At 35.4% G+C, this 19,860-nt stretch overlaps 1 protein-coding gene and 1 non-coding gene across 2 annotated transcripts in view; both read right to left on the reverse strand.

Moving 5' to 3' along the window:
• Nucleotides 1-8,920, reverse strand: part of LOC101289367 (sodium channel protein type 3 subunit alpha) — a 113,212-nt gene extending 104,292 nt beyond the window's left edge. The window contains exon 1 of the mRNA XM_004283601.3: nucleotides 8,578-8,920. The gene's annotated coding sequence lies outside the window, so the exon portion shown is untranslated. The remainder of the gene's footprint in view (nucleotides 1-8,577) is intronic.
• Nucleotides 8,921-19,394: 10,474 nt separating this feature from the next.
• Nucleotides 19,395-19,501, reverse strand: LOC117198068 (U6 spliceosomal RNA). Its single transcript, XR_004479008.1, has one exon. It is a non-coding gene; the product is annotated as a U6 spliceosomal RNA (small nuclear RNA).
• Between the last annotated feature and the right edge of the window lie 359 nt (nucleotides 19,502-19,860).

The raw sequence follows: 19,860 nt of genomic DNA on the forward strand, positions 1-19,860 counted from the left end.
TTAAAAATCGTAGGAAAAATAAAATATCTATCAAATGTTGAAAAAGAAAATTCAAAGAGTTTCTAAATCAAGTGTGCCTTTTTATGTCTTAGATATTTAGTTTTAAAATTTTTGTTCAGAAAGAAATTAAGAGAATAAATAGAAAATATTTTGTCATGCATAAAATTGCCCAAATTTAGCTTTCCAGAGGGATATGGATTGTTGGAAAAAATGAGTATTATTTTATGGTTAAATTGGTCTCAAGAGTGTTGTTTGAAACCTAGCACCATTATAGTACATTTAATGGATATTTAAAAGAAATGTGTCTTACACAGACTCAGGATAATTTTGAGACAGAGTAAACAAACCTAACAAATGTATGAGAGAGCTTGCTATTGTGGTTTCCGTGGCGTATTTTAACTCTTGTGCTAATTTGCATAGAGATCTGCATCCTGATTTGGATGTGCTCTGCCACTTTTCTTTCACGCCTAAGCATTACCTTTTCCCTTTGCAAAATATACTTGATGCTTTTGAATAACAAGTTGGAATTCTTTTCCCCAAAGAATCAGGTTAGTTCTCACAGTTGTCACTGTGTTGGTGGAGGGAATGCTTTAGTCAACAGTAAATTTTTTGCTCTCTACACTGACTAATTTAAGGTAATCCTTCATCAAAAAACATTCTTTTTGGTTCAGGCTTTCATTCTTATTAGTATTTTACTGGTTTGTTACTTATATTTTCATTGTAGACTACCAAAGTACTTTGTGTATAAAGCTAGGATGTAATTTTTTTGAAAGTCAGTGATCCAATCCCAGTTTGAGAACCCAAGCACCATTTCATAGACATCCATCATAAACTTAGCCTCAAATATAATATAGTATTCCTTCTGTTCACTGTGCAATCACCAGCCTCCTGATTCAAAATATGTATATTCTTATCCTGAGATTTAACAGATCTTTCATACATAGTGATAATTGTGGTGACCTGGTTGACAGACTGGTAGAGGTCATGAAGAAAGCATAGTTCGGTAGTAATATTAAAGGATGTTTCTCCAGAGGAAAGACTTTAGGATATAATCTGCTCTGAAGGATGTAGAGGATTGTTTTAGTAGGGGCTACCACAGTCTCTCCCCAGTCGCGGAAAGGACTGTGGGAAATCAACATGGAAAAGCAACTGTGGTGTTAACCCAGCAAATGTCTGCTTAAAGAGTTGAAAAGGCAGACTCACCTTAGTAATGGAATTCCTTTTTGGAACCTCAATTCATTATTAATTCCACTTAGCTATTAAGTTAATTCATTTCTTCCTCAGAAATGCCACTTGAATTTTGGCTTTAAAAAATTTGTTGGTTTACATATCTGCTTTTCCTCTAATCTGCCACAATTGAAGTTTCAATAATTACAAATCAATGTTTTGTTTCCAGCTGAATGACCTGGACATTCAAAGAGTATCTTTCAATGGACACTCTTATTTGATTTTTTTTTTTTTTTTGCGGTACACGGGCCTCTCACTGTTGTGGCCTCTCCCGCTGCGGAGCACAGGCTCCGGACGCGCAGGCTCAGCGGCCATGGCTTACGGGCCCAGCCGCTCCGCGGCGTGTGGGATCTTCCCGGACCGGGGCACGAACCTGTGTCTCCTGCATCGGCAGGCAGACTCTCAACCACTGCACCACCAGGGAAGCCCTCTTATTTGATTTTAAGACAGTTTTCAAAGGAGCAATTTATAAGGTACAGAATAAAAAGAGGGCAAATCTCTGGTTGTATAAATTGAAGTTAATGGATGCTTATTTCTGAGTGTGCACAATTGTTTATATTGTTAGTTTGCAAAATATACCATAACCAGCAGCTGGGTCAACTTTCAAGCAGAGGTAAGGGTAGGAAATTAACAATTTGAAATATAAAACTGCTTAAACATATAGAATAAATACCACCCTTTTCAACCAAGGGAGAAATAGACACGAATGCATTTTTTGCTATTTTAAGTATTTGCATAATAGTCTTTTTACTTAACACGCGCCCACTTGTTAGAATTTTGAAATTATTCTGAAAGTCATTTCTCAGTTGTCTTTCACTTCTCTGGCCAAGCTTTCATTAGCTTCTCTTATTTTTCTCTGTCTTCCTTTAGTCAGTTGATTTTCAAACCTGGCTGCATATTTGAACTATGCTTGCAGAGCTTTTAAACAAACATGGATACCCAGGCTTAGCCCCAGAGCATCTAATTGAATTGGCCTAAGGTGGAGCCAGCTTTGCTCTTTTTTTAAGCTTGCCAGGTGATTCCAATGTGCAGCCAGAGCTGTGGGCCACTCTCTGAATAAGCTCATCATGTTTTACCTCTTTCCATTTTCTCTCAGATGTTTGCATATCTATTCCCGTTCAACTGTTTTTTTTTTTTTCTCCTGTCATTTTTATTAGGAAGTTTAAAAAATCTGACTTTTTTTCATTTTGCTTTTTCTTTCTGATTTTCCATAACGGCCAAGAAGTTCTCATTCTAGGCACATGTATTTGATTTTTATTCTTATCTAATACTACCAAGTTTCATATCAATGAAAGAGAATGCAATATATTTGTGAATAATACTTTTGTCTGTTCTTCCAATGCTAATATAAAAATATACTTTAATTTTTGCTATGGGTATATAAAGATTGATAATAGAGCCCAATAAAATTGTTGAAAAATAATATTAAGAATGGATTTACTTGAACTGTAATCAGTATTGGCTATGATTAAAGATAGTTTAATAAGATATTTTAAAACTTTGAGACCATATGGACTCAAGGACATATAAATATCCTATTAATAATATTTTTATCTTTTCACAGCTAAAGGACATGTTTGCCCTACAAATTTCAATCATTTCAGAACAGTGCAGAAATGGGAATATCACATACCTCATCAAATAGCATATCAGTAACAAGATATCCACAGCAAGGGGAGCATTAATAGCAACAAAAAAGGGGAGAAAAAGATCTATGAAGACAAAGTTCAGGGATGTAATTAGCAGCACTATAAACAGAAATGTGGGAGGGAATATGTAGAGCATTCAAGGATTTGAAATGAAAGAGAGAGAAAAATGGTGGGCAGTTGGTTGAGCCTGGAGGAGCAGACAAGAAATCTGAGCTCTAGTGTAGCAGTTCCTCCAAATACAGTCAAGCCATTTCCTCTCCATGAAGTTTATTTTCCTTCATTGGTAAAACTTCTGGTTGGATTGGCAAAAGGAAAAAATACCTGGCCAAAAATCCCTTGGCCATATCCTGCCTGTAGGTATGCTTTGTTGAATCTATCCAGTATTGTAAATAATTTGAAATAGGTGACAACATTTAACAACAGAGAGGTTTCTCATAAAAATCTAGATTTTAAGCTTCATTGGAAAAATCATTTGATTCAACAGTCTCCTAGCCCCTCTTTAGAAAGTACATGGGCTTTGGAGTTCCTTAGTCCCAGCCTGACTAACTTTACTCATTTTTCTTACCTGCTTTGTGCATGTAGGAATTTGGGCTTATTTCTTGGAGAATTTATTCTTAAGGTTATGTCCAACCATGATATAAGTTCCATGAAAAGAAATTGCTTAGAATACTTTGTTTAGTCTACAGCCATACCACCCTGAATGCTCCTGATCTCATCAGAATACTTTGTTTGGGTACAGCAAAAGTAACCTATAAAGAGAAAAATAAATGTCACAAGCAAAAACATCAAGGACAAAGAGAAGCTAACAAACAGGTCATCAGTTCTCAAATAGAGGCTTGAGTCCATAAAACGTGTCCTATTAATAAGCTCTGTGCAAGAATATTTGGGGTTCTGGTTCAGAAGCACAATGTCACTTAACAACAAGAGCTGGGATTTAATGAATTATTCCAGTTCAAGCTCTTGGAAAAAGAAAAGGACAAAGTGTTCTGTACAACCCAAGTAAGAATAAAGTATCTTCTGAATATTAGGAGATTAAAATTCCCCAAAGTTAGCTTCTTGGCAGAAAATGGCCAAAGTTATTTAAAGAGTGACTTCCCATCTTTGAAATCACCCATTGAATAAAACAATATTAAACCACTGTTTAAAAATTTAAGGACCATCATTTCTTTCACTTTCCTCCAGCTCAGAGCTTAATCACATGCAGGGCTCCCTATATGCAGTCTCCAAAAGGGTGAAAACCTAATTCAGTTATTACAGAAATAACTCCAGACTTTTAAAAGGTTTCTCTGAACTAAAACAACCCCTGAGAATTCCCTAATACAACCACCTAGCCTATGTTATATGCACTGTATTTGTGTTTAATATGTATATTTAATTTGTAAGCATGCTTATAAGTTACTTTGCCGCTGTTCTCTATTCATATATCTTGGGCAGAAATTTCTTTAATATTCTCTCTATAAGGTCCTTTATCATTTCAAACCCTGGTAAAAAGAGGTGTAGGATTATAAGAATCACTCAGTAAATACATATTAAAACTTCAGTTATCCAATTGAGTAGGTATGCATATAAATTTTAAAGAACTCTTCTGTTGTGGCTAATTATATGTCTGAATGTAGATTCAAATTTCAGATATCCAGAGAGCTGATGCGCATCAGGCAGTTCACAGAGCAAAGCACATCTTTGCTTAGCAAGAGAGCTAGATTCTCTTCATTAACTTATTTTCAAGTAAAATTAACAGAAAATTAACATTACTCTGCTCTTAAATCTACCCTTGTTATATCTCATTAAAATGCAACCAAAGAATATGTTAACTTCACCCCAGTGTGAAAAATATTATCAGGTAAAGCTGACCTGAAAAGGCAGCTTCCTAATCAAAGATAAATATGTGAGCTTGCAACCCAAGGGACAATAAAATTGGCTTTATCCTTCCCAAATTTTATAACTACCTCAAAGAACAATCTACCTCAAGAACTAGTAGTTTGTATACCAGGTTCTACACTGATTTGCCATTAAAGGTGTTTATGGATAAAATTTAAGTGGAAGTAAAGATAATTTAGGATTGAAGTTAATAAAAATTTAAAAACAGATCCCCAGTACAGAAGTGTACTGTTAATATCTTAAATTATATTTCAGGGGTAGGTGGATAAATTAATCCTCATAGTTTTGGAAAACTGGTAAAATAACCATTAATATTAAGGTGGAAAGAATATTTTTAGATGACAAATTAAACATTAATTCCCAGCCTTCAGTGAGTTCATAGTGTTCCTATACATGAGTGATGATGAGAAAAAAGTAATCTGCACAGCCACCCATGCAAAGAAATTTCACTGTCTAGTCACATGTTCATTCCTTGGTGAAAAAAAGTATTTGTTTTTATGTGCTTACACTCATGGGTGCTTTCATTTAACCCCTAAAAATAAGGAATCAGAAGAGCTGGGAGTGAGCCAGAGTAAGGGAGATGGACTAGTTACAAATTCCAAGCAGAGCATTGTCTAATTGAGAAAACTTCCGCTCATGTCTTTAAGACTCTCAAACTCAAGGCCATCTCAGATCTGTCTAATCATGAGCCCATTAAGTCATCTTGGCTGCCATGAAGATGAAACTGACAGCACAGTTATTTGAGTCAGTTTAAAGAGGCCCAGGGTGGTTGAAGGGAAGGCTTAGGAGGCCTGGGGTGCTGAAAGGACATCCCAGCTCTAGCTCCCCAAGATCCCAGTAGCACACAGCTGTCAAGAGCACGAAGCTGTATGTAGAGAAACCCTTTGGAGGGAAGCAGGGATTTTGCTGTATGTCAACAATTTCATCAGGCACAATTTGACTTTCCACCTTTCATTGGACCATCAATATGATTTAAACAGTAGACAGTTTGTGAGTTGATTGCATAGCCAACACATGCGATCATTTCTGGGATTCAGCTTCTGTAATTTGATGGTCATAGTAGAAATTATTTGGCATATAAATGTGGTTCTTGGTGAAATCTAGATTTTCTCTGTGAATCTTCACAAAGCCTTTTGTCTAATAGGTGTATCTATTAAGGTACAAGTGAAATAAAGTCTTTTGCCCCTATTTTTGTTAAAAAGAAGCAAGCCTTTGAAGTGGGGTCTGTGATAATATATCATTGGGCAAAAGAGTAGTCTTCCATAAGGTATTATGAGAGTTCTATAAACAATCCAGGAAATGGCCAGATGTTAACACTAATTGATATTATTATAGGGAACACATGTTTTGTTGTTGTTGTTTCAGCAAGGGCATGCTTCCAGGATGAGAATTATTCCCTTTTCAACTACAGAATTTCTTGGCAGTTTCACTCTGTTCTTCCTGTTGTGGTGGAAGATATATTACCATCACCAGTATTAAAATGATATCTGTTCCTTTTGTCAGGGGTTGGGGAACAGGGGAGGAGGGGAGGGTGGGCATTTAATCATGTCCCAGGATATATAATAAACACTGGACAGACAATATTTATTTACACAATCCTTCAACATAGGCATCATCATTCCTATTTTATAGGTGATATAATAGAGGCTCAGAAAGTTTCAATCTTTGTCAGTTAATAGTGGCGCTAGGATTTATTCTGCCAGACCTTTCTCTTAACCACTTCTCCATATTGCTTTCTGGTTGTTTCCACCACAGAGAAGCTGGCCAAGGACCTTTAAAACCTCTCTATTTCTCTATCCTCATGTTTAGCACACCATTAATGGTAACAAACAACTCAGTAAAAGTCAAAGATTCATCAGATTACTATTAAGCGGAGAAATAGGTGAAAATCCAGATAAATTAGAATTAATAGAATTTTAAAATGAAAAGTGTCCTTATATATCCTTGATTCCAGTTCCCATCTTTTACAGGTATCTCTTCTGAGGTGACAAAGCTTATTAGTAGCAGAACTTGCATCAGAAATCAAGACTTCCAGCTCAGTGTCCAACCTATTTTTCTCTGTCACACCAATAAACTATAGTTATTATTCTTGACCTTACAAATGAAGTCACTATTAGTTCTTTAAAAGAATAAGATACCAAACTTATTTGATATATCATTTAATCAAAACAGGTTTGATTTCTAAAAATTTTCAAAGAGCACATTTAGTGAAGAACTCTGTATACATTTGTTCTTCACATTGTGACTACATATACAGACAAAAATTAAGAGATTCTTGCAACTATACCGATAAAAATATTGCTAATTATCAGGGCCAAAATGTAAGCATCCATTCATAAATGTAAAACAGTTCTGAAAGACCAGCTCTGGTGTTTACACAGAACAAAGTTATATTCAGTCACCTGTAAAGAAACATGGAGTGTACAATATGCTCAAGCCAATTAGCATCCATTTCTGGGAACCCCTTTCAAAGAAACAGTTTTCTCTATATCCTATGGTAGGAGATCTCCTGAAATACATAAAACCTAGGGCTTTTCTCTGAGGCAACTGCTATTTTGTAACATTTTTAGGGGTAGTATTATTGCTATCCATGGTAAAATCTTAGGTGAGAAGTCAATATTTTTCCATTATTAGAGATTACAGTTGCTTTTAAAGCTGAGGCCTCAAGTTCTGTTTTTAGGCTGATTTGACCAGTACTAACTAGAAACCCAGGTTGAAATCAGAGGTCTTTATTCCACACAGGGCACTCGCTACTTGGACTGATTGTGATGAAATGTTTTCATGCAAATTCCTATAAGCACGTATGCCTTTATCTTTGTCCCCGTATGCTACATTACACCACCTGTTGTATTTTTTAAAAAGCTTTATGATTTTTAAAACTCTTCTTTAAATTAATACCTATAGATTTTCTGCCAATAATTTCCTGTTCTAACTATGTGATTGCTAATTGAATAAAACATTTATGATTATTCTATAAAATATTTTAAAGAAAACTACAGAAAATACAGATTATAGATAAAGTAAATAATTGTTTTTTGTCCAAGTGGCTCTCCCTGATAATTAGTAATAATAATAATAACCAGGTGTTAAATACACACAGAAAAAATACAGAAATATATGAAGCTTATGAGACAACTCATAGAAGGTACAGTACCCTTTACATCAATAAATAGAATGGTAAATATTTAATATAAAATGTATATACTAAAATAAAGAAACAACACATACTGGAGTATATAGGGATCATTTTATTACTAGAAGGTTAAATCTCATTTTAATGATTGGTATTGGTGAGAATAGATTATTTTAGAGACAAATGATAATGTTTTTCAAACAGCTATATACCTCTATATTGTTATCACTCCCTATAGGCATGGCCTCTCTAAAGCTGTTAAAAAAAAAAGACCAAAGCACAAGAATGACAGTTCCAATTTCACTATACATTTATGTTTAAAAAATACTTGGCACACTGGACATTTAAATAGATAAGGTGCAGCCACAAAATCAATTAGGCTAGCTCTGTGTAATCAAAAAATATTTTCTCTGACTACAATGGATCATAAGCATCTACATGTTTCAAAAATACAAGCTCAGTAGTGCCTAGTCTGTACCATAAGTCACCATTTCTAGACAGAGGCTCTATTTCCTTTGAGATAAAGGAATAGAAAGCAGTTTACACATCAGATGATGCCTTTGGTTCCTGTAATTTACATTAAAACAACATTAGGTTAAAAATAGAAGCAAGAAGATAATTTTAAAATAAGAAAAATGATCTGGTGGCTAGATTCTATGGTTCAGATAATTAAATGTTTTGCCAGCTTACCTGATAAACCAGAGTCTTATGGATCACAGCGTAACAAAGCCCGCATCCAAGATGGTTAGAGTAGAATGAGCCTCCTGCAGTTGTTCAGATTTTTGGCCACAGAGGTTTACATATTAACTACAATTTTTTTTTCTTTGCTTTCTCTGGGGACAAGAAAACAAAGAGACCTTTCCAGAATCCTCTCTGCTTATGCCTCGGCTTCCTGTTCTGAGATTCACTCTGTGGTACCCAACATATATCAGAAAACAGCTTTGAGGAGAAAAAAAAAAAAGCCGACGGCACTCAACTTGGTACCGCCATCTACTGGCAGACACATAAAATTGAATGAAAGGAAAAACATCCCCATTATTCTTTATCATGAGGTAAAATGTAACCTATCCCCTGCATATGAGTATGTACAAAAATATTCTTTTGCATACTAAATTACTTGAGTATGCACATTTTCTAATATTGTATATTTTTCTAAATTTTATAAGTTTACAAAGTTGTTTCAACCATAAATGACTACAATTAAAAACCCTCCAAATTTCTGTTTGAAAATTAGGTTTTTAGATTACCTTACACCTTACATGTAGAATTTTGTAAAATCTCTCTTGTGGCCTGCTCTAGCCTTCTGAAAACTTTTATTTTTGCACAGGATGAATTCTCTTCTGAGTGAGTAATCTGACTCCTTAAAGAACAGTGTAAAACTGATAGTCATTTTGTATTGCTTTTTGGTAAAACATTTACGAGAAATAATATCTGGGAGAGTATTTTAAACTTAAGTGAGGCCTATGTAATTTAGATTTATGGATTATTTGGTCTGTATATGACACAAGGAACAGGTGAAATTCATCTTACATAAGATAATTCAATCGAAGGTTATATACTATTATATCTATGTAGTTAAAATACTTAAGAGAACATGGCTTATAAGGATATTGAAGCTCACAATACATAAGCAAAATGAAAATGATTTTATCAGTTTATTAAAAGAGATTTCTTAACTATAAGTGCTATTCATTTCATTTGACTATTCAATTTACTTTAGAGAAAACAACTATAATTTCATTAGTTTATCATTAATTAATTAAATATGTTCATATTGATGGAGCACCTTAGTATATGTCAGGCATTATATTAGCTTTGAAAAGACAGAGATAAAAACACACAGTGTCTGTCATCAAGGAACTTACGTATAATGAAGAGAGAAATATAGCGGGTACCGTATTTTTATGCCATGTGCTCAAGGAGTGTTATTTACTTAGCTTTTAAATTCTAGCGCCTATTTTGCCTAATGGTAGAAAAATAAATCCTGTCAATTCCAGGTGGACTGAATCACTTGAGGCTTTCTCCAGTGATTTCAGGTTTATACTCTTCTCACGGGGACTGATCTCAGTCAGGAATACGTATGGAGAAAAGCAGAGTTTGATCCCCAGCCTCCCACTTTTCTATGTGGGAATCCAGTGAGGTGTAGAATTCTGTCTGATCCCTGGGCATCATCATCCCTCCATGCAGACATCTACCAATGTGGCTTCATTCCTGTTTGGCCCCAGAAACACCATCAATTCAGTTTTGCATGGCAGCATCCCCTCTTCATGACCATTAGTTACCTCAGGTTTTGTCAGCTCTTTCTCTCAGGTAACTTTTGTTCCTGTGCTTAGGGCAAAAGGGAAAACAAGCAAGTAGCGACTTTCCAGAGTCACTCTGGGCTGTAATTGACCGACATAAGTCCCATGTCCCAGGCACCCCACATGGCCATCTCTGTTCTACTGTTTCCATCCCATGGAGCATAATGTGTTCTGTGGGCTTCAGACAAATGACGCACAATCCCTGCTACATTAGAATATTTCAACTTCTTATCTTTCTGCCTTTTTAGCTACTACTGAGCAGGCAAGCTATGTAGGGGGCCTGTTATTAGAGACCCCAGTTGGGTTGGGTTCCCTTGCTTCTTCACAAGCTTCCGTTCCAGCGCCCAAAGAGTTTAGCTTGGCTCTCTTCCTTTTGTGCCAGTAGTAAACTGGATCCACAAGTTTTCCTCTGAAATCTTTCCTGTCTTATATATAATGTGTTAGTTTGCTTGGGCTGCTATAAGTATCACACTGGGTAGCTCACACCAACAGAAATTTATTGTCTCACAGTTCTGGAGGTTAGAAGTCCTAAATCGAGGTGTCAGCAGGGTCACGCTCCTTCTGAAAACTGTAGGGATCCTCCCTTGTGTCTTTCAAGCTTCTGGTAGCCAAGACATTCCTTGTGACAATATAACTCCAATCTCTGTCTCTGGCCTTTCCGTAGTGTTCTCCCTGCATCTCTTCATATTGTCTTCCCTCTGTGCACACCTGTCTCTGTGTCCAAATTTCTCCTTTTTATAATGACACAAGTCATTTTGGATTAGGGTTGACCCTAATGACTTCATTTTAACTTGCTCACCTATATAAAGACCTCATTTCCCAATGAGGGCATATTTTGGGTCACTGGAGATTAGTATTTCAACATATTTCTTTTCTGAAAGTGTGTGGAAACAATTGAACTATACATTAAGACTCTTTCTTTCTTTCTTTCTTTCTTTCTTTCTTTCTTTCTTTCTTTCTTTCTTTCTTTCTTTCTTTTAACATCTTTATTGGAGTATAATTGCTTTACAATGGTGTGTTAGTTTCTGCTTTATAACAAAGTGAATCAGTTATACATATACATATATCCCCATATCTCTTCCCTCTTGCATCTCCCTCCCTCCCACCCTCCCTATCCCACCCCTCTAGGTGGTCACAAAGCACAGAGCTGATCTCCCTGTGCTATGCGGCTGCTTTCCACTAGCTATCTATTTTACATTTGGTAGTGTATATATGTCCATGCCACTCTCTCACTTTGTCCCAGCTTACCCTTCCCCCTCCCCATATCCTCAAGTCCATTCTCTAGTAGGTCTGTGCCTTTATTCCTGTCTTACTCCTAGGTTCTTCATGACCATTCTTTTTGTTTGTTTTTTAGATTCCATATATATGTGTTAGCATACGGTATTTGTTTTCCTCTTTCTGAGTTACTTCACTCTGTATGACAGACTCTAGGTCCATCACCTCACTACAAATAACTCAATTTCATTTCGTTTAATGGCTGAGTAATATTCCATTGTATATATGGGCCACATCTTCTTTATCCATTCATCTGTCAGAGGACACTTAGCTTGCTTCCATGTCCTGGCTATTGTAAATAGAGCTGCAATGAACATTGTGGTACATGACTCTTTTTGAATTATGGTTTTTTCAGGGTATATGCTCAGTAGTGGGATTGCTGGGTCGTATGGTAGTTCTATTTTTAGTTTTTTAAGGAACCTCCATACGGTTCTCCATAGAGGCTCTATCAATTTACATTCCCACCAACAGTGCAAGAGGGTTCCCTTTTCTCCACACTCTCTCCAGCATTTATTGTTTGTAGATTTTTTGATGATGGCCATTCTGATCGGTGTGAGATGATATCTCATTGTGTTTTTGATTTGCATTTCTCTAATGATTAATGATGTTGAGCATTCTTTCGTGTATTTGTTGACAATCTGTATATCTTTGTTGGAGAAATGTCTATTTAGGTCTTCTGCCCATTTTTGGATTGAGTTGTTTGTTTTTTTGATATTGAGCTGCATGAGCTGCTTGTAAATTTTGGAGATTAATCCTTTGTCAGTTGCTTCATTTGCAAATATTTTCTCCCATTTTGAGTGTTGTCTTTTCGTCTTGTTTATGGTTTCCTTTGCTCTGCAAAAGCTTTTAAGTTTCATTAGGTACCATTTGTTTATTTTTGTTGTTTTTATTTCCATTTGTCTAGGAGGTGGGTCATAAAGGATCTTGCTGTGATTTATGTCATAGAGTGTTCTGCCTATGTTTTCCTCTAAAAGTTTGATAGTGTCTGGCCTTACATTTAGGTCTGTAATCCATTTTGAGTTTATTTTTGTGCATGGTGTTAGGGAGTGTTCTAATTTCATTCTTTTACATGTACCTGTCCAGTTATCCCAGCACCACTTATTGAAGAGGCTGTCTTTTCTCCACTGTATATCCTTGCCTCCTTTATCAAAGATAAGGTGACCATATGTGCGTGGGTTTATCTCTGGGCTTTCTATCCTGTTCCATTAATCTATATTTCTGTTTTTGTACCAGTACCATACTGTCTTGATTACTGTAGCTTTGTAGTATAGTCTGAAGTCAGGGAGCCTGATTCCTCCAGCTCCGTTTTCCTTTCTCAAGATTACTTTGGCTATTTGGGGTCTTTTTTGTTTCCATACAAACTGTGAAATTTTTTGTTCTAGTTCTGTGAAAAATGCCATTGGTAGTTTGATAGGGATTGCATTGACTCTATAGATTGCTTTGGGTAGTATAGTCATTTTCACAATGTTGATTCTTCCAATCCAAGAACATGGTATATATCCATCTGTTTGTATCATCTTTAATTTCTTTCATCAGTGTCTTATAGTTTCCTGCATACAGGTCTTTTGTCTCCTTAAGTAGGTTTATTCCTAGGTATTTTATTCTTTTTGTTGCATGGTAAATGGGAGTGTTTCCTTAATTTCTCTTTCAGGTTTTTCGTCATTAGTGTATAGGAATACAAGAGATTTCTGTGCATTAATTTTGTATCCTGCTACTCTACCACATTCATTGATTAGCTCTAGTAGTTTTCTGGTATCATCTTTAGGATTTTCTATGTATAGTATCATGTCATCTGCAAACAGTGACAGCTTTACTTCTTCTTTTCCGATTTGGATTCCTTTTATTTCTTATTCTTCTCTGAATGCTGTGGCTAAAACTTCCAAAACTATGTTGAATAATAGTGGTGAGATTGGGCAACCTTGTCTTTTTCCTGATCTTAGTGGAAATGGTTTCAGTTTTTCACCATTGAGGACGATATTGGCTGTGCGTTTGTCATATATGACATTTATTGTGTTGAGGTAAGTTCCCTCTATGCCTACTTTCTAGAGGGTTTTTATCATAAATGGGTATTGAATTTTGTCGAAAGCTTTCTCTGCATCTATTGAGATGATCATATGGTTTTTTGCCTTCAGTTTGTTAACATGGTGTATCACCTTGATTGATATGCATATATTGAAGAATCCTTGCATCTCTGGGATAGACCCCACCTGGTCATGGTGTATGATCCATTTAATGTGCTGTTGGATTCTATTTGCTAGTATTTTGTTGAGGAATTTTGCATCTATGTTCATCAGTGATATTGGCCTGTAGTTTTCTTTCTTTGTGACATCTTTGTCTGGTTTTCGTATCAGGGTGATGGTGGCCTCGTAGAAGGAGTTTGGGAGTGTTCCTCCCTCTGCTATATTTTGGAAGAGTTTGAGAAGGATAGGTGTGAGCTCTTCTCTAAATGTTTGATAGAATTCACCTGTGAAGCCATGTGGTATGGGACTTTTGTTTGTTGGAAGATTTTTAATCACAGTTTCAATTTCAGTGCTTGTGATTGGTCTGTTCATATTTTCTATTTCTTCCTGGTTCAGTCTCAGAAGGTTGTGCATTTCTCAGAATTTTTCCATTTCTTCCAGGTTGTCCATTTTATTGGGATAGAGTTGCTTGTAGTAATGTCTCATGATCCTTTGTATTTCTGCATTGTCAGTTGTTACTTCTCCTTTTTCATTTCTAATTCTATTGATTTGAGTCTTCTCCCTTTTTTTCTTGATGAATCTGGCTAATGGTTTATCAATTTTGTTTATGTTCTCCAAGAACCAGCTTTTAGTTTTTTTGATCTCTGCTATCGTTTCCTTCATTTCTTTTTCATTTATTTCTGATCTGATCTTTATGATTTCTTTCCTTCTGCTAACTTTGGGGGTTTTTTTTGTTCTTCTTTCTGTAATTGCTTTAGGTGTAAGTTTAGGTTGTTTATTTGAGATATTTCTTATTTCTTAAGGTAGGATTGTTTTGCTATAAATTTCCCTCTTAGAACTGCTTTTGCTGTATCCCATAGGTTTTGGGTCATCGTATTTTCATTGTCATTTGTTTCTAGGTCTTTTTTGATTTCCTTTTTGATTTTGCCAGTGATCTCTTCATTATTAAATAGTGTATTGTTTAGCCTCCATGTGTTTGTATTTTTTACAGATTTTTTCCTGTAATTGATATCTAGTCTCATAGCGTTGCAGTCAGAAAAGATACTTGATAAGATTTCAGTTTTCTTAAATTTACCAAGGCTTGATTTGTGACCCAAGATATGATCTATCCTGGAGAATGTTCCATGAGCACTTGAGAAGAAAGTGTATTTTGTTGTTTTTGGATGGAATGTCCTATAAATATCAATTAAATCCATCTTGTTTAATGTATCATTTAAAGCTTGTGTTTCCTTTTTTATTTTCATTTTGGATGATCTGGCCATTGTTGAAAGTAGGGTGTTAAAGTCCCCTACTATGATTGTGTTACTGTCGATTTCCCCTTTTATGGCTGTTAGCATTTACCTCATGTATTGAGGTACTCCTATGTTGGGTGCATAAATATTTACAATTGTTATCTTCTTCTTGGATTGATCCCTTGATCATTATGTAGTGTCCTTCCTTGTCTCTTGTAATAGTCTTTTTTTTTAAGTCTATTTTGTCTGATATTGCTACTCCAGCTTTCTTTTGAGTTCCATTTGCATGGAATATCTTTTTCCATCCCCTCACTTTCAGTCTGTATGTGTCGCTAGGTCTGAAGTGGGTCTCTTGTAGACAGCATATACACGGGAGATTAAGACCTTTCAAATTTAAAACACAAGAATCTGATGATTCTTTTTTCTGTTTCCCATGACAATTCCACTTAGGGAATAATAGCCTTGATATCTGGCCAGAATTTTGGGGGAGGGCTGCAGGAAGAGGCTCTGGTAATAGTGAAGAAATTTAATAACAACAATAAAAAAATATTTATTTAGTACTATGTGCCAGATGTTGTTTTATGCATTTTGCATATATTCATTTAACCCTCACCCATAGAAGGTATTATTACTTGCATTTTACAGGTGAAACAATGAAATATCGAAGGAAGTAAAAGCACGTCAGTTAGTACTTCACATTTCTTAACCACACAGGCAATTATAAGCTAGTAACATAACTGCTATGATACAAATATGCACCAAGTGCTGGAGGAGCATAAAGGAAATGAACTTCTACTAATTTAGTCCACTGCTACTCACAAATTCAGTTAAAATTCAAGACAATTTACAGTTTTGCTGTGTAAGTTTTCTGTCATGAGATATTTCTATTTTCTAGGAACTTTTACCGTTTTCTCTTGTCACAGCCAAATTATCCCTTCACTAAATGCTCATTAACTCTGCCTGTCCTTAGCGCTCCATACTAATTTCTCCACTAGTAATGATACTTAGAAGCCTATTCATTCTGATGCCCACTTTTGGGTATCCATATGCTCGAGAAAGTTCCTGGTAGTATTTTCTGGGGAACTGATGTTTTCAGGTGATTCTAGGCTATGTGTGTGTGTGTGTGTGTGTGTGTGTGTGTGTGCTTTAAAGTATAAACTTTTCTTAGGACAATGAGGGATAATTATCATGGAATGAAATTGGTGGAAGAAAAAGAAAAGCAATTAAGTTCTATAACAAATAAACAAATGGAATAATAAATTTAACAGAATTATATAATTATAATAAGTATGAATTACAAATATGAATTATACTAAATTTAACAGATAGAATTCATACGTTATCATGGAAATATATATCTTATCTGATTCACATAGTCATTGCTAATATTTTTAATTGTTCCAGTAGATCTGCCAACGAGTAACAATTATTATTCCAAATATCCAAACCTGATTTAGCAATTCTCTTTTAAAGTTTCCTAGATATCTCCCTCTCATTACCTTCCTCCCCTACCTTACTATTTGGAATGGTGGTTCCCTGGGCCTAGACCAAACATAAAAACTAGACCAAACATAAAAACTAATAAATCTGAAAAATCAAGACAATGCATGGAGCTAAGATAAATATGTGAATACTATAATATCCTAGATGCATCTATGAAGTGAGAGTAGGATACCTTGGGGGAATAATAAAATATATAAAGATCTCTCATAAATTATATATATCATAGATAAAGCAGGGGAAAATCATTCGACAGTTTGGAAGAAAATAAAGACATCTTTTAGAAAGTTGAACAAAACACAAAGATATAAAATGTGATAGAAAAAAAAAAGTTAGAGTATCAGTCCCTAAAGTAAAATAACAAGTAGATATATAGTACAAGACAAATTTCCAGAAATGAAAAGGCTCACCAAATGTTCACTTGATGAAAAAGAGCACACATTGAGATACATTATAAAATTTCAAAACATCAAAGATAAAAAGAACAAACAAGAATCAGATCACCATCAGACTTATTAACAATAACTCTTGGTAGGAAGCAAGGAAGAAAGGCCATCAAAACATGTAGGGATATAGTTTTATTCCCAGCCAAGCTGGAAAATCAAATAAATCTTGTATGAGAAGCAAAAAAAAGGTATTTCTGATTATCTAAACTCTGAAATTTTAACCGCTCTATATCCTTTTTTAATGTTATTTGAGCATACAATCCAGCCAAGAAAGAAAAAAAAGAGGGAGGGAAGAGAGGAAGGAAGGAAGGAAGGAAGGTCAAGGAAGAGAAAGACATGACATCCAGAAAACATCCATGAATCTACCTAGTTGGGTAAGAATATCCTATCCCAGGATAACATTTTTGTGGAGGCTGAAAATGCTGTTAGTCCACGTTGTAAGATGGAAACAAAGGAACATCCACAAAAGAAACCTAATTTAAGTATCCAACATAAATGGGATGATTAATTCCTTTTTGTTAGCCTGTTGCTGTGATGGATTGCATTATCTGTTTTTTTTTAAATGCTTTTTTATTGTGGTAAAAGTCACATAATATAAAACATACTACTTTAACCATATTTAACCGTACAGTTCAGTGGCACTACGTGCATTCGCATTGTTGTGCAACTCTCACCATCATCCCTCTCCCGAATTTTTCACTTTCCTAAACTGAAACTCTGTCCCCTTTAAACATTAACTCCCCATTCGCCCTCTCCCCCAGCCCCCACCCCCCAGCCCCTGGCATCTACCCATGTACTTTCTGACTCCATGAATTTGACTATTCTAGGTACCCCGTATAAGTGGAATCAAACAGTATTTGTCTGCACCTAATACATATTGGAATACATTTTGCATTAATTGATTTTTGAATGTTGAACCAATCTGGACCACATTTTAATGACTGATTTGAACAAACTGAGGAAAACAAATGATAATTATTGTGGCAATATACCTCATAGCAAAGAGAAAATAAATGAATATCCATGAAGAAACCTTTACTTTTTGTTTCTAAAGAAATTCTTTTATGTGTGCAGGTTTATCATTTTAAATACAAAAAAGAAAAAGGAAAAGTGACCAGAAGGGTGGTATCATTTTCTATAATTCTAAGCTTCATTGTGGCTTTTGGGCTTTCCTTCTGCAGATGGAATGACAGATGAACTTCAGGTCTTCAGGAAGTGGATCTTGAGGTTTAGGTGAAATAGATACTAGCTACAAATATAGGGCTTCTGGAACCTCAATGGTATCTGACCATGCTTTGTAAATATATTATATGTGCATATTAACTGTGCATAAATCACAAAAGTTCAGAGTTAGAATAGAGCTATAACCTCCAGTTAGGACCTTTGAGTTGGTCTCTATTCCTTCAGCCTCTAGTTCCTCGAGATCTTTGGAAACTTTGTGGGTAGAACTATAACTTTACTTGGCTCTAATTTGATATCATAAGCATCATAGCCAAATAATGCTTTTTCATAATATCTATAAACTTCATGAAAAAATTCACAGACACAAGCCTTATTTTCCTGTTTCCTAGACCATTATTTTCAAAACAGTGTTTAGAGGAACACTCTTGTCCTGCTGGTACCACTCTATACCCACCAGAATGGCTAAAATTTTAAAAGGCTGCTAATACTAGTGTATTATAGCAGTATATGATCTGCAGTATATGAGTGTAAACTCTCATATACTGCTGATCAGAATGTACATTATTGTAGATTTTTGGCTTGTGTTTCCCATGAGGTTTTGAGATAGCAGTCTGTCTATGTACAAGATTGTTTTAAGTTCCTGGTCTCTTAATTTCTAATGCATTCCCAATATCCTACATTTGTACTCTCCTCATGAGTTCTGGTTTTGATATCATATTTATGTGTGGATGATTTCCTACCTTTACTTTATGTTTGCCTTTACTGATGAGCTTTCCCATTCATAATTTTCGTGATTCTAGTTTTGGCCTTTTCTTTTCCACCTAGAGAAATTCCTTTAGGATTTGTTGTAAAGCTGGTTTGGTGATGCTGAAGTCTGTTAGCTTTTTCTTGTCTGTAAAGCTTTTGATTTTCTCCTTCAAATCCGAAGGTGAGCCTTGTGGGGTAGAGTATTCTCGGTTGCAGGTGTTTCCCTTTCATCACTTGAAATGTATCATGCCACTCCCTTCTGGCCTGCAGAGTTTCTGCTGAAAAATCAGCTGATAACTTTATGGGCATTCCCTTGTATGTTATTTGTTGCTTTTCCCTTGCTGCTTTTATTGATTTTTTATTTTTTTTAACATCTTTATTGGAGTATAATTGCTTTACAATGGTGTGTTAGTTTCTGCTTTATAACAAAGTGAATCAGTTATACATATACATATGTCCCCATATCTCTTCCCTCTTGCTCCCTTGCTGCTTTTAATATGTTTTCTTTGTCTTTAATTTTTGTCAGTTTGATTAATATGTGTCTTGGCATGTTCCTCCTTGGGTTTATCTTGTGTGAGACTCTATGCTTCCTGGACTTGAGTGTTTCTTTTCTCACGTTAAGGAAGTTTTCGGCTATAATCTTGTAAAAATACGGAACACTTCACAAATTTACGTGTCATCCTTGCACAGGGGCCATGCTAATCTTCTCTGGATTGTTCCATTTTTAGTATATGTGCTGCCGAAGCAAGCACCAAAATGTAAATTAGTATATCCCCTTTGAAAACCTATTTGGCATCATCAGCTAAAGCTGAGCATAAGCATACCCTGCGCACTAATGAGTTCTGCTCTTAGGTATGTACTTGATAGACATGTGTGCAGGTATACAAGAATGTCTGTAGCAACATGAGTGAAAACAGTTCCAACAAGAAAGAATCCAAAGAGCCATCAATAGGAGAATGGATAAAAGAATTACAGTATGTTCTTGATCTATAATACTGTACAGAGATGAAAATGAAAGAACCACAGCAACTCCCTGAAACCTAATGAATTTCACAAATATAACATTGAGCAGAAAGACGGTAGACACACATAAACAAAACATTTTGATTCT

The sequence above is a fragment of the Orcinus orca genome, chromosome 7, assembly GCF_937001465.1.
Source record: "Orcinus orca chromosome 7, mOrcOrc1.1, whole genome shotgun sequence".
In the NCBI taxonomy this organism is placed as follows: domain Eukaryota; kingdom Metazoa; phylum Chordata; class Mammalia; order Artiodactyla; family Delphinidae; genus Orcinus; species Orcinus orca.